At 40.9% G+C, this 13,990-nt stretch overlaps 1 protein-coding gene across 5 annotated transcripts in view; it reads right to left on the minus strand.

Moving 5' to 3' along the window:
• The window catches only part of ARHGAP42 (Rho GTPase activating protein 42), a 348,391-nt gene that overhangs the window by 278,634 nt on the left and 55,767 nt on the right, over positions 1-13,990 (minus strand). The window contains exon 1 of one of the 5 annotated variants that reach the window (XM_086338909.1): positions 3,911-4,364. The exons of 3 other annotated variants lie outside the window; for them this stretch is intronic. The gene's annotated coding sequence lies outside the window, so the exon portion shown is untranslated. Of the gene's footprint in view, positions 1-3,910; positions 4,365-13,990 lie in introns of those variants that run through there. One more of the 5 variants, XM_086338913.1, reaches the window with a different exon arrangement.

Consider the following 13,990-nt stretch of genomic DNA (forward strand, 5'->3'; position numbering starts at 1 on the left):
GGGGTTCTCAAGGCAGGAATACTGAAGCAGTTTGCCATTGCCTTCTCCAGTGGACGACGTTTTGTCAGAACTCTCCACCATGACCCATCTGTTTCAGATCGGGTCATGTGAGCATGGCTCATAGTTTGATTGAGTTAGACAAGGCTGTGGTCTATGTGACCAGTTTGATTAGTTTTCTGTAATTTTGCTTTTCATTCTGTCTTCCCTCTTGTATACAAGGATAAGAGGGTTATGAAAGCTTCCTGATGGGAGAGACTGACTGTGGGAAAAATCAGGTCTTGCTCCAATGGGTGGGCCATGCTCAGTAAATCTTTAATCCAATTTTCTGTTGATGGGCATGGCTGTGTTCCCTCCCTGTTGTTTGACCTGAGACCAAACTAAGGTGGAGGTAACTGGGTGAACTCCAGGAGTTGGTGATGGACAAGGAGGCCTGGCGTGCTGCGATTCATGGGGTCGCAAAGAGTCAGACATGACTGAGCGACTGAACTGAACTGAATGAAGATAATGGCGACCTCCTTCAGAAGGTCCCATGCAGGCACTGCTGCACTCAGTGTCCCCAACCCTGCAGTAGGCCACCACCAACCTATGCCTCTCCCAAAGATTCCTGGACACTCACGGGCAAGTCTGGGTCAGTCTCTTGTGGGGTCACTGCTCCTTTCTCCTGGGTCCTGATATGTACAAGGTGTTGTTTGTGCCCTCCAAGAGTCTGTTTCCCCAGTCCTGTGTAAGTTCTGTAATCACATCCCACTGGCCTCCAAAGTCAAATTCCCTGGGGCTTCTCTGTTCCTTTGTCAGATCCCCAGGTTGAGAAATCTATTGTGGGTCCTAGAACTTTCTTAACAGTGCAAGAATTTCTTTGATATAATTGTTCTGCAGTTTGTGGGTCATCTGCTTGGTGGCTTTATGGTGGGGATAATGGCAACTTCCTCCAAGAGGGCTTCTGCCACAGGCTACACAACCCAGGTCTGATGCACCCAGAGCCCCTGCCGAAGAATGATGCTTTTGAACTGTGGTGTTGAAGAAGACTCGAGAGTCTCTTGGACTACAAGGAGATCCAACCAGTTCATCCTAAAGGAAATCAGTCCTGACTATTCATTGGAAGGACTGATGCTGAAGCTGATGCTCCAATACTTTGGCCACCTGATGAGAAAAGGCAACTCATTAGAAAAGACCCTGATGCTGGGAAAGATTGAAGGCAGGAGGAGAAGGGGACAACAGAGGATGAGATGGCTGGATAGCATCACCGACTCAATGGACATGAGTTTGAGTAAGCTCCAGGAGTTGGTGATGGACAGGGAGGCCTGGTGTGCTGCAGTCCATGGGGTAACAAAGAGTTGGACACGACTGAGGGACTGAACTGAACTGATTGCTACAGGGATGGGATCACAGGTCAACATGCCTCCTGGTTCCCAGTGACCATGGGTACCCCTGCAGCCAGCAACCTAGGGCTGTCCACACCACCTTGCAGCTGCTACCAGTGAAGTTCTCTGCAGCTCTGGGCTCAGTCAGCCTGGCTGGTCTCATAGGTACCACCTCCTCTGGTCTTCTAGTTTACCCAACTTTACTTGGGTGGTACGTTGGACAGAGGAACCTTTGTTGATTTATGGATGTTTTATTGGTTATAGATTGAAGATAAGAGACAGTGAAGCATCCCACATTGCCATGATGTTGACCTGATCAATACACTTTATTCATTAATTTCCCTCCCCTAGTTAAAATATAATCTCTATGGAAGTATGAATGTTTGCCTTTTTTGTTCACTGTTCAACAAACAGATCTGGGCCTGATACATGAAAGATATTTAGTTTTGCATAAAGAGTTGAAAGAATAAAAAAGCATGTAGTAAAAACCTCTAATAGTGCCCATTTAAAAACAGGATATGTGTATCATGTAGTGGAGTAATACAGGATAAGCGTAACACTTCATTAGAAAAAAAAAAGTATTATGAAAGAAAGCTATTAAAAAAAAACACTCAAAAGAAGGTGTGGCTTGTGATAGGCGGAATGGAGCTATTTAGTGATCCGTCACATAGGGAAGAGTAGTAGGTGTTTAGAATGGGTTGTTTCCTCTTAGAAGTAATATTGTAGGAACATATGGAAAGCAACATTCTGGAACTAAAACTTAGCCAATAGAAACAATTAAACTTTTTAACACACTTGAAAAGAAATGTGTTTCCCAGTTACATATCCCACTATTAAGGAATCTTCTTTAAAGCTACTGTGAATCAAGTATTTAAAGACTAAAATTTTCAGTTTCTTTCCTACAAGTATGGACTAGAACTTAGCCACGGATAAAGGAGATAGTCAGGAATTGACAAAAAAAATGGACATGGCCTGAACTCAAATTTCCTTAAGCTACCAAATGGTTTCTGAGAGGAAACAGGCCATCCTCAATCAATTGTGTATTTTTTTACATCTTAAACTTAGCACTTGTTACATGAAAAATCTTTTATTTAGTCTTTCTCGCCCCCCCCACCCCCGCCCAGTAAAGATTTTAAACATGTCTGATGTCTAGGTCAGTGCTCAGTTTTAATTCCAATTCTTTAATGCTCCTCCACAATCTACTAGTACCCTTATTCATAATGACTAGTAAAAATCTGTATTTATCTAAATAAACCATTGTTTAAGTGCTCCAAAAACCTTACCAATTTGATGAGAATGATTTTTTTGAAACCCCCCCAATCAGCTAGCTTAAATTTCATTTATATTCATTTTATCATGTGGTTATACATAGTTCTGAAGGGAATTAACTCGTTAAAGATTTAGAATTAAAATGCTCATCTAATACAACAAACATTTATACCTCATGAAACTTAAAAATATGTAGACTTTGGATTATTACTCATACATAACTGGACAGAGTGTCAGAAGTCAAGGGTTGCAGTCCCAGTTCCACTGGTATTTACCACATGGCCCTGAATGACAAGCTACTATGCACTTACTTCTCTGGGTCTGAAGGGGAACCTCATTTTGGCATGAAGTAAGTGATCACTAATTCAATGAAGGCTTTCTAATTGCTAGGATCTGTTGTTTCAAATTATTAGGCACTTTTCTTCCAAACGAATCTCAAAGCACTTCAAATATATTAGCATCACCAACCACAGGTCACATGCCTGAAACCTCGGCTAGTCACAGCATTGAAAAGTCGAGCCCCTGTTATCTGGAACTCCAGGCTCCTGCCCCGCGTTCCTATAGGACAGTGAACTGCAAACTACAGTCACTGCTAGAGATGTCATGGCCATTTCAGTCCAGAGGCCAGCTTCCTGGCAAACTTTCAAAAGAAATGAAGGAAGACACTGGTTCTGGTTCAATAATGATAATTGGTTAACATGAGAAACACAAAGGCCTACCTATTATGTTATACAAAAGATAAGATCCTCTCTCATCCAGAGTAAATAGACTGGTAAAGAATAAACAGTAGTTTCATTTCTAGGATCCGTGTGATGATAGAATTTGACTCACGGTGAGACAGAAGCACAAAGAGACCGTTTGACTCATGAGCATGAGCTTGCTTGGGGGGGAAAAGGGCGGTGTGGGAGGACGGAGGAGTGGGGGGTGGGGGAGGACAGGGGAGTGGGGGGGGCGGGGGGCGGGGGGGAGACTAGCTACCATTTGTTTAGAATAGCTGCCCTTCACTTTCTGTTTACTGAGAAGATCACTAAGATTTTCTCTAAAGTTTATTTTTTTCTTAATCCTCCTCAAAAAAACAAAAAGTCTCAGATTAAAGCAGACCACCTGCTGAATTTCCTTCCCAAGCCCGGACACGCCAGAACTACACATGACCCGTCACTAGCACAAATACAACGTAATTCATGCTCTCAACTTGGTTAAGGAAAATAATCACATTTTCAGCTTAAGAGAAGTATTTCTCACACTAAGTCGTTTTTACCAAAATTTGTCTCTACTCTCACCGTGGAACACCACAGAGGAAAAAGTCTTCTACAAGAGAAACCTGCTTTCCAGGCAGCATTTCAGGGACAAGTGTCCTCTAACCCTTTCATTCAGACGCAGAGCAGTTAACCAGGGTGGCCATCATCCAGACTCACAGTAACCGAGACAGAACAAGGAAGCTCAACCTTCCGTGTTCCTCAGTTGCAGCCAGGGCCGCACAGAGCGGCCAGGGGTGGTAGGAGGTCAGTGACACAGCTGAGAGGCTGGAACAGGAAGCGCTCCACTGCGGAACTTCCGGGGTCCCACACTGCTCTCCTCACACATGCTCAACCCTCATACCCTGCAGCAGCTTCTGAGGAAGCGTCACATCTCACTAAGTCCAAGAGTAAGGCTCCCTCTTTCTTCTCTTACAACCTGTACTCCACACAGCGGCCTGGCGTTGTTGCTGCTCAGTTACGGCCGTCTCTTCCGCAACCCCCACCATGCACTGCGGCCCGGAAGGCTCCTCTGTCCGTGGGATTTCCCAGGCAAGCATACTGGAGTGGGCGGCCATTCAAACCCACGGACTGAACCCGATTCTCCTTCCTTGGCAGGAGGATTCTTTCCCCATGGAGACCCCAGGGAATACCCAAGTGGCCTGTAGTCCATCAAATAAACCTGCTGCTTTTCCACCCAAGCCCAGTGAGGTGAACCCGGGGCTCACATCCTTGCTCCAGGAATAACTTATACAGAACCCTGACACCTCCTGTCTCCTTAGGACAGGTGAAATCAAGTATCATCACGAGTATTCCCTTTATGTGTACGTCTCTTAAACAATCAATTCCCAAAACTGGATTAGCGTTAGGGTTAGGGTTAGCCTCAGGGTCAGGATCAGGGCTGGAGGACTCTCTCCTGAGGCAGCAAAGTCTGACACTGGACTACAGGACCGAGTTCCTACAGGACCGGACCTAGTTCCACGACTGACTAGCTTTTTGCTACCTTGGGCAAAATACTTAAGCTTTCCTTTGCAGTCTCAATTTTCTATATATAATAAAACAATGCTATTGCTTACTTCAGAGCGTTAGTGGAAGTTTAGAGATACTCAGTTTTTCAAACAAACATGTTTCTCTCCCCGTTATTACAAAAGAAGAAATGTAGTGCATCACATGAGAACTGAGGTGGAGGGTGGAATGGATTGTGACCAGCATAACCTGGTCATTTAGAAAACTCTTATGTTCATGATAAATGACACAGAACAAGGGAATCTAAAGTTATGTTTTAGCAACTAGATTTCACTGTCAGCAGCAAAATTTCCAGAAATAATACAAAAAGGATGTACAGGCACACACATACATACTAGCTTCAGTGAGTCCAAAATTAGAGAGAAAAAAACAGACACTAGTCAACCTGTAGCTTCCAGGATCACACCAAGCAACAGATTTTTTTTTTGTTTTAATTTTCTATATACATGCAATATATCACACACAAAATGCCTTCACAGATATTCACTACTCTAGGTAAAAGCCTTCCCCACTAGTGCTGTAAGAAGCTGCAGCTGGACTCTGGGTCAGATGGCACTCAGCAGCTTTGAGTGTGCTGGGGGTGGGGTATGTCAGGAATGAATGTGGTTATCAAGGCATTTCTAAGTACGGAACCCTTGGAACAACATTAGAGCGAGGGTCATGGGAAAAGAAGCTTTGCTCACCCTACTTCCTGGCAGCATTTTCAGTATGCAAGCCATAAGCAACTCATGTTTACAAGATGGAACAGGAAAAGAGGGGCTTATTAGATGAAGGGGGGCAGGGAGAATCAATGCATACGTACACACAGATTATAAATTACGTACACTTTAAAAATTTTTATTTTAAAACTCCAGAAAGTTTAAAAGTCTTCTATATCATGCTTCATTGTGCAAAATATCCTTACCTCTTTAATGAACTGAAATAAGTTAGAATATTTTTATTAGTGTCAATCACACAAATGAAACTCAATCAGGAAGAAAACAATCATGATATATCTATTTCACATTTCTGAAGAAAAAAATGTAATTTGGAATTATTTTTAGGAGTTATAGAAAAAAATATTTCTCAGGACTTCAGAGTTTCAAACCTAGAATTCTTCATGTTAAGTCAAGATAGTTTAAAAAGGAGGTGAATACATCCTGAAGTTGATGTAAAATTCAAGAGCATTTTATTTACCAAGGGTCAACAGTGCCTCACTTTTTACTGCTGCTGCTACTGCTAAGTCGCTTCAGTCGTGTCCGACTCTGTGCGACCCCATAGACGGCAGCCCACCAGGCTCCCCCGTCCCTGGGATTCTCTAGGCAAGAACACTGGACCTTGCAAAAATTCACAAAGAATAGCCAGTTAACAAATCTCAGATTATTCAACTAAGACTAGCTACCTGTTTTTTTAAAAAGAAGGGTCTAAGACAATTCAACCTAAGGTGTAGGGGAGCTGCAGCCAAATCTATATATTTCTATTTTGTGTTTCCTGGTTTTAATCCTGGAAATCTGGAGAATTATAAGCACTTTTCAAAAATATGTCAAACTAGGTCTGGGCGCAACAAGCAACTTTTTTCTTAAATTCTGAAGTACATGCTTTCTTTATAGCTATGGATTTACCAAGGAGAGTGTGCTCCTGATTGCTGTTATGCTTGAGTGTTATTAAACTAAACAGACAAAATATGAAGAACCGACCTCGGCATGGAACGCCACAGGCATAGTTTTATCTCCCCCTCTGCTTCTTCTTAAAAAGAAAACAAATATCCAAACTTGAAATGTAAAAATACAGATCTCCACATGTTTGCTTTACTTGTAACATAGCATTTCACTCTTTGGTAGTAGTAGCAGCAGCAAGTGTATAACATACTTTATCATTTTATGTAGAAGAATATATTGTTTACCAGCTTCACAGATATTACACTCATGCATGAAAATCAAACCTTTTCCTTTACATACTAAAAAGGTAAGATGCTCACATGCAATGTTCTGATCAAACTGCAAAGTGAGAAGAAAAGAAAATTCATTACAATTATTGAACTACGCTTGTTTTATATCTTTAAGCTAATGTCAGATCCTTTACATGGCTAATATTTGAAACTTGAAACAAAGCCAGCACTTAGCTGTTAGATTCAGACATCAGGATTTCCCTCACAGTGCTGTGAGGTTCTGAACATACAGCACATCTGAATTATAAGCATCTAATATATCCTTGTTATTCCAGTGGCTTTTAGTCTTTCTACACATGAATGCCAGCCTACATTAAAGAACTCTCTTTCCCACTCACCCCCAATTATTAATATTCAAGGTGACGAGAGAAAACATAGGAAAATAATTGCCTCTGAAGGGTTACAATTACAACCAAATCAATATTTGACAGCTGTCAATTACAGACCACAACAATATCTCTACAACTAAACAGTTTCTCTAAGCACTTAAAATCACTTCTTATAGCACATATTCTCCTGACTCCCCATGAAGATATCCAAGAACAATTCCAGTACAAAATATACAGTCTTCTCTGACATCTAGCATCTGCCTACTCTGTGCAAGAAACTATAGAAAGGAGTCTAATATGATTTCTTCCTCACGTTATAAAGAGTTTATAACCTAATTAGAATTAGTTTATAATCTAATTAGAATGGCCACAGGAGCACTTTCTGAGGAAGAAGAAGAAGGGTCCTGATTGGGCAAAAAGTGAATGAATGAAACACTAATGTGAGGGTCCAGACACCAGTGTCCACTACAGAGCTAGAGTATGCATGTGTGCGTGCTCAGCTGCTCGAGTCATGTCTGACTCTGTGACCCCATGGACTGCAGCCCTCCAGGCTCCTCTGTCCATGGGATTTTCCCAGCAAGAATCCTGGAGTGGGTTGCCATGCCCTCCTCCAGGGATCTTCCTGACCAGGGATCAAACCCGAGTCTCCTGCATCTCCTGCATTCCAAGTGGATTCTTTACCTGCTGAGCCATCCAGGAAGCCCCTTTTATATCCTCACCCAGCAGGTTGGTCAGTGTAAGTCCAGAATCATTCAGTACCAATAATAAGCATTTCAATAAAGATTAACTTGTCTTCTGTAAGTTTTACAGAAAGTAGAGTTTATTCATTCAACAAAATATTAAGCATCTATTCAAAGCAAGTCACTGGCCCTGATAAAACTTAGTGATGAGAGTACAGTGAACAAAGCCAAGATGCGCCAAGATGTCTAAGACTTGTGCAACAGACCATCTATGATAACTGTCAAGGTATTGAAGGTGAGGACACAAACATGTTCACCAATAGGGAAGTGTACAAACGTTTTAAAGAACAAGCTCACGTTAGAATTAAAATGATACTTGAAATTCACTTAGTGACAATAATAATGAAAGCACTAACAGCAACAAAATGTAAGAATCCCGGGCCAGACTGTGCTGGGACCCTCATTCTATACTCACATCAACACTACAAAAGCCTCCACGATAATCATCTTCATTTCACAGATGCAGAAACTGACCCTGGGAGAGGTTAAAGGACTTGTCTCACTTGTGCCATGTGGATGGGGAGACAGAGTGACCATAAGGCTATTATCATTTGTAATAAAATTAATGATTTTTTTAATATCATCAAAAGCTAGTCCACATTTAAATTTCTCCAATTACCTCTAAGATTTGTTTTCTTACTTGCTTACAAATAAGGATCCTAGCAAAATCTACTCATTGCATTCATTTACATCTCTTAAACTTCTTAAATCCCTTTTAATATAGAATAGTTACCTGTTTCTTTTTCCTTCTTGTCCCAAGCCACTGACTCTTGACCAAACCGATTCAGTCATTCTGTCAGTCAGTCAGTTCAGTCGCTCAGTCGTGTCCGACTCTTTGTGACCCCATGAATCACAGCACACCAGGCCTCCCTGTCCATCACCAACTCCCGGAGTTCACTCAAACTCACATCCATCGAGTCAGTGATGCCATCCAGTCATCTCATCCTCTGTCGTCCCCTTCTCCTCCTGCCCTCAATCCCTCCCAGCATCAGAGTCTTTTCCAGTGAGTCAACTCTTCACATGAGGTGACCAAAGTATTGAAGTTTCAGCTTCAACATCAGTCCTTCCAATGAACACCCAGGACTGATCTCCTTTAGGATGGACTGGTTGGATCTCCTTGCAGTCCAAGGGACTCTCAAGAGGCTTCTCCAACACCACAGTTCAAAAGCATCAATTCTTCAGTGCTCAGCTTTCTTGACAGTCCAACTCTCACATCCATACATGTCTACTGGAAAAGCCACAGCCTTGACTAGATAGACCTTTGTTGGCAAAGTAATGTCTCTGCTTTTTAATATGCTGTCTAGGTTGGTCATACATAACTTCCCTTCCAAGGAGTAAGTGTCTTTTAACAGAGAGGAAAAAAAAAAAGAGTTGTTAGAAATAATACACTCAAAGATCTCTTCTTGGGTGTGACTCTGTCTCTACAGCCCAATCCCAGGCTGTCACATTTGATAGCAACTCCACAGTTTATGTGCCCAGAGATCCATGATTTCTCAACCCAGGTTTATTCCAGGAAGGCAGCTCAGGGGATTTCCACCAAGTTTTCCCTCTCACCAGAGCCATCCTCAAGTGATAATCGGGAAGCCCTCGGTGTGGGTCCACAGAGGTGACTGTGGAAAATGGAGAAGAATGAAAAACATTCACAAAGCTCCACAAGTCGAAAGTTCTCTAACCCTATTCCTTACTCAAATCCACTGAGGCCTCAGCTTTCAAAAAAAAAAAAATCAAACCTTGGATTTAATACAATATGTCCTCTCCCATCACATTCTAGAAGAGTCCCGGGAGAGGTAGTTGGCCATGACTTTAAAGAAAAACATGTCCCAACTCTGAAAACTAACTTTCGCTTTCTACCGTTTTCCTTTCCTTTCTGATTTCTGAGCACTGTATGAATGGCCTTTCCAAATTACCTACGTAATCAAAGACTCAGTAGCATATGAAACAGCATTTAAATGGCATCAGTGAGATACTGTCCTATCACAGACCTCTCTTCATCCATTTCTGTCCTAAGTTCTTCTTATTTCTAACTGGTAAGAGCCCCCAAAAGACCGGCTTCCATACAGATTTCTTCCTGAATAAGCAACGACACAGAAGATGATGACAAGTGACTTTGCATTAGAGTCATTTTCAGCATTTCCTCTTCCAGAGTTTAGCAAGCCTCTTACGAGGCCAGGAACAAAAATGGGAGATTTCACTCCCTGAGAGAAACCAAACTAGGAGAAGGGGCAGGAATTCATTTGATCTAGCACTGGCTTTGGCTTAGCATTAAACCCCAAACACATAAAATTGAAAGGAATCATTAAAACAAAAATGTATTTACAAGAGAAAATCAAAGCAAGATGGGAAATTAGAGCTTGTTTTGGCAGGCCTAACTCTTCACCTCACAGTGAGGAGCCCAAAGGGTTGGGAAGAAAATTTCATATCCGGTGGGTTTTTTTGCTGTTTTTTTTAAGCTCTTTCACACTGTCTTTAATGTGTATTTGTATTCCACTTCCTTCTCTTCCATTACTGTGAGCCAACTACCTCTTTACACTGAGGAACTGAACACATTCAAGTTTTTGTTTGCATAGCACACTGGACATCTCCAAAAATTAGAAAATGGAAAACTTCAGTCTATTCTGCTATAATGTCTTTCTGTAATGCGAATTAAGCCATTCACGATTAACAGATAAGGCATGACATGAAACTCAGATTGGTTCAAATGTGATTTTTTTTTCCCTCAACACATTGACATTTTAAAGATATCAGGGATAGGCCTTTTCACAACTAAAGTTTTTTTACCCATACAGAAAGACTTAAAGAGAAAAGCCAGAAATCCTGCAGAAGAACTTTCTTTTGGTGTAAGAAGTGGGGGATTTGGTTGATTCAGTATCTACACTTCCACAGCATTAAGTTATTTGGTAAAGCTGTACATCCAGACTCTGCATGTTTATATTAAGAACAAAAATTAAGGAACTCAACGTTATGGAGCAGATTTTCTGAAGAAAGCAAAAGAGCCAGAGTTTAGGCTGCATGGGATCTACTGGTGGTGGGTACAAATGCCAGTTTAATTCTGCTGGTATTTTTATCAGAACTGTTTGTTTTTCTTGATGCTCTAGTTAAAGTTGCAGACCATTTTAATTATGTGCCCTTAACCCTATTTATTCCCAGTAAGTCCTGATACTTGCCGAGGTATGTGTGTGTGTGGAGGTGTGTACTGTGTATCTCAATAGGATAAGACATATGTATTTTCAAAACTACAACGTCTTACTATGGCAGAAATACCTGTCTGTGAGAAAAAGCAAATTCATAAGATATTCAGGTTTCACAAATCCATCAAATCATGTAAAATCAAACTACCCTTTTGTACTGCACATTTGCATGAGAACTGTTCAGTATGTTCTCTCTATATATAGTCTAAGCACTTCTCAAAATTTTCTGAGCATTTGTATCCATTGCCAAACACAGATCCTGATCTGTAGGTCTAGCACAGGCCCTGATGAATTCAGGACATTAAACAAAAGCTGCTGGGTTGATGAGGATGCTGCTGGTTCATGAACCACTGTTTGAGCAGCAAGTCTCTAGGAAACACAATTGTTCACTGGGATCTTCCCAACCCAGCTGGTGCAATGGTAAAGAGTCCTCCTGCAAATGAAGGAGACTCAGGAGACTCATGTCTGACCCCTGGATGTACAAGATACCCTGGAGTAGAAAATGGCAACCCATACTAGTATTCTCGCCTGGGAAATCCCACAGACAGAGGAGCCTGGCGGGCTACAGTTCATAGGATCTGAGCTGGACACGAATGAGCACACACACATCAGCAGGTTTTTTTTTTTGAAGAATTTAGGGCTAAGCACTTTCTGAACATTTCTTCTAACACACATTACTAGGAGAGACAGGGATAGAGGAAGAGATAATTAAAATGAAAGTACATTTTATCCATTGATCTACTTTTGGCAGCATATAAAAAAAGAATTTGTTGAATCAATGAAACCCATTTCAGCAGACAATTTTGAGTCTTCATTATGAGGAAATCCTTGATCTTCTATGAATAAGCTATGTACTATTTAATAAATACTTTTCTGAAATTTAAGCTTTTTTGTTTATAGTATAATAAAAAATTTTATAGGATTCTTCAACCATGGTTAAAACTGAATGGGATATAATATTTACTGCTATGTTTTTAAAATTAGAACTTACTTGAGAACAAATGCCAGATACTTAAGATAAATCCACAGGCTCCACTATACTCCACAGTATCATGTTTATGAAACTGGCCTTAGTGATGATTTTAAATACTGAGGGTTAAGGTATCATCTTGCAGTTTCTTTACCATGCAAGCATTATCCTGTTGAGCAAAAGTTGCAGTGCATAATACATCTACTATTTACACAGTAGTTGTTACATTTATATGACAGTACAAAAAAATTAACGCAATTTGATACGTTCTAACGCTTTCTTGATAAAGTGTATGTGAGAGAACTAGAGAAGAGAAAAGGTGAGGGAAGGCACCAAGAACAGTGAGGGAGGCAGAGACAGAGGCAATGGAAACTGTATCCACATCTTTTAGGACCTTCAAATGTATTCAGGCCTGCTCCTTCAAAACCATAAATTCAGCCCTGGGCTTTCCTATTCCACCCTCCTCTTAGTCTCAACAAAGGTTAAAAATTAAATAGCTAAAGCAGTCCATGTTGCATTAAACCTTTTGATTTAATAACAAAGATCATTTAAAGAAAGAACAATCCTGAAACCTTGGCTTTTGCTGGAACGGTTTCTTTACTACTTAAGGAGTTTTCTAGAAACCACTGTGTACATCTAAGTTATAAAAGTAAAGTTCATCTTAAAAATACAAGGAGAGCTTGATCACTTAATGATTTCTGCTCTTAATCTGTCTATGGCATCTCACTCATCAAACCATTCATAACCAAAGTATGTGCTTAGAATGTGGTTTTACAAGTCTGTTTCCTTTCTTAACTCTACAGTGCTGTAGACACAAAAGATCTTCGACAAGTGACTATATTTAAGCTAACATTTGCTGAGCACTTACTATGTGCTAAGCACTTTGACAAGAGCTTTATAAGAAATCTTACATACTCAAGACAACTCTATAAGTTAAGTGCTTTCATGCCATGTCATAGATATGGAAACTGAGGCTTAGATATATTAAGTCTGAACCTAAATCTGAATTCAGCAGTCAAACTACAGAATCAGGGCTTTTAACCGCTATGCTATTTTCAAACTTGGTTTGCATAAACTGAGTGCATGGCAAATTCCAAACTTTACATGTGTATGTGTTATACTGGATTGCAATGAAATTAGTTATTTTATTATGAGTAAAATATGTGAAATATGTGAATAAGTTAATCTGAAAACATCTTGGGGTGAGCTAAAAGTGTCCTAAGTGAATCAACATCTCAATGTTAGATAATTCACATATAAAGTCTCTCTCAAGATTTTAGGCCTGGCATAAAAAGAATTAAGAGATAATTTTTCCATTGGTAACACTGTTGCTTCAGGTAAGGGATCTGCAGAGGAATAAAAGCCCCCAGTCTTTGATTTTTTTTAAATTTATTTGGCTGTGCAGGGTCTTAGGTCTTATTTGTGGCACGTGGGATCTAGTTCTCTGACCAGGGATGGACACCAGGCTCTCAGGACTGAGACTGTGGAGTCTTAGCCACTGGACCACCAGTGAAGTTCCTCCTCTTCTTTAAATGAATAAAACACTCACTATGCCACAGGCCCAGCTCTCCAATCCACAGCTTCTTGGACTGGCTCCACATCAAAGATCCTGGCCGCTTAAGCTGATCAGAGGACCTACCAATCTTGTCCCAAGAATGTCCCAGCATTTGCTTTAGAGAAAAACTCTCATGTAAGGTGTTGTTTATTTTAACTGAGGGACCTATATGAGGAATTCCCACAGCCAAACATGGCTGGTCCTTTAGTTGCTAAATCACATCTGACTCTTTTGCAACCATGGACCATAACCTACCAGGCTCCTCTGTACACAGGATTTCCCAGGCAGAATACTAGAGTGGTTGCCAATTCCTTCTTCGGGGCATCTTCCCAATCTAGAGATGGAATCCGTGTCTCCTGAAATGGCAGGTGGATTCTTTATCACTGAGCC

Source organism: Bos grunniens, chromosome 15 (assembly GCF_055505025.1).
Source record: "Bos grunniens cultivar Pamir isolate PY7600 chromosome 15, Bosgru_T2T1.0, whole genome shotgun sequence".
NCBI classification, from domain to species: domain Eukaryota; kingdom Metazoa; phylum Chordata; class Mammalia; order Artiodactyla; family Bovidae; genus Bos; species Bos grunniens.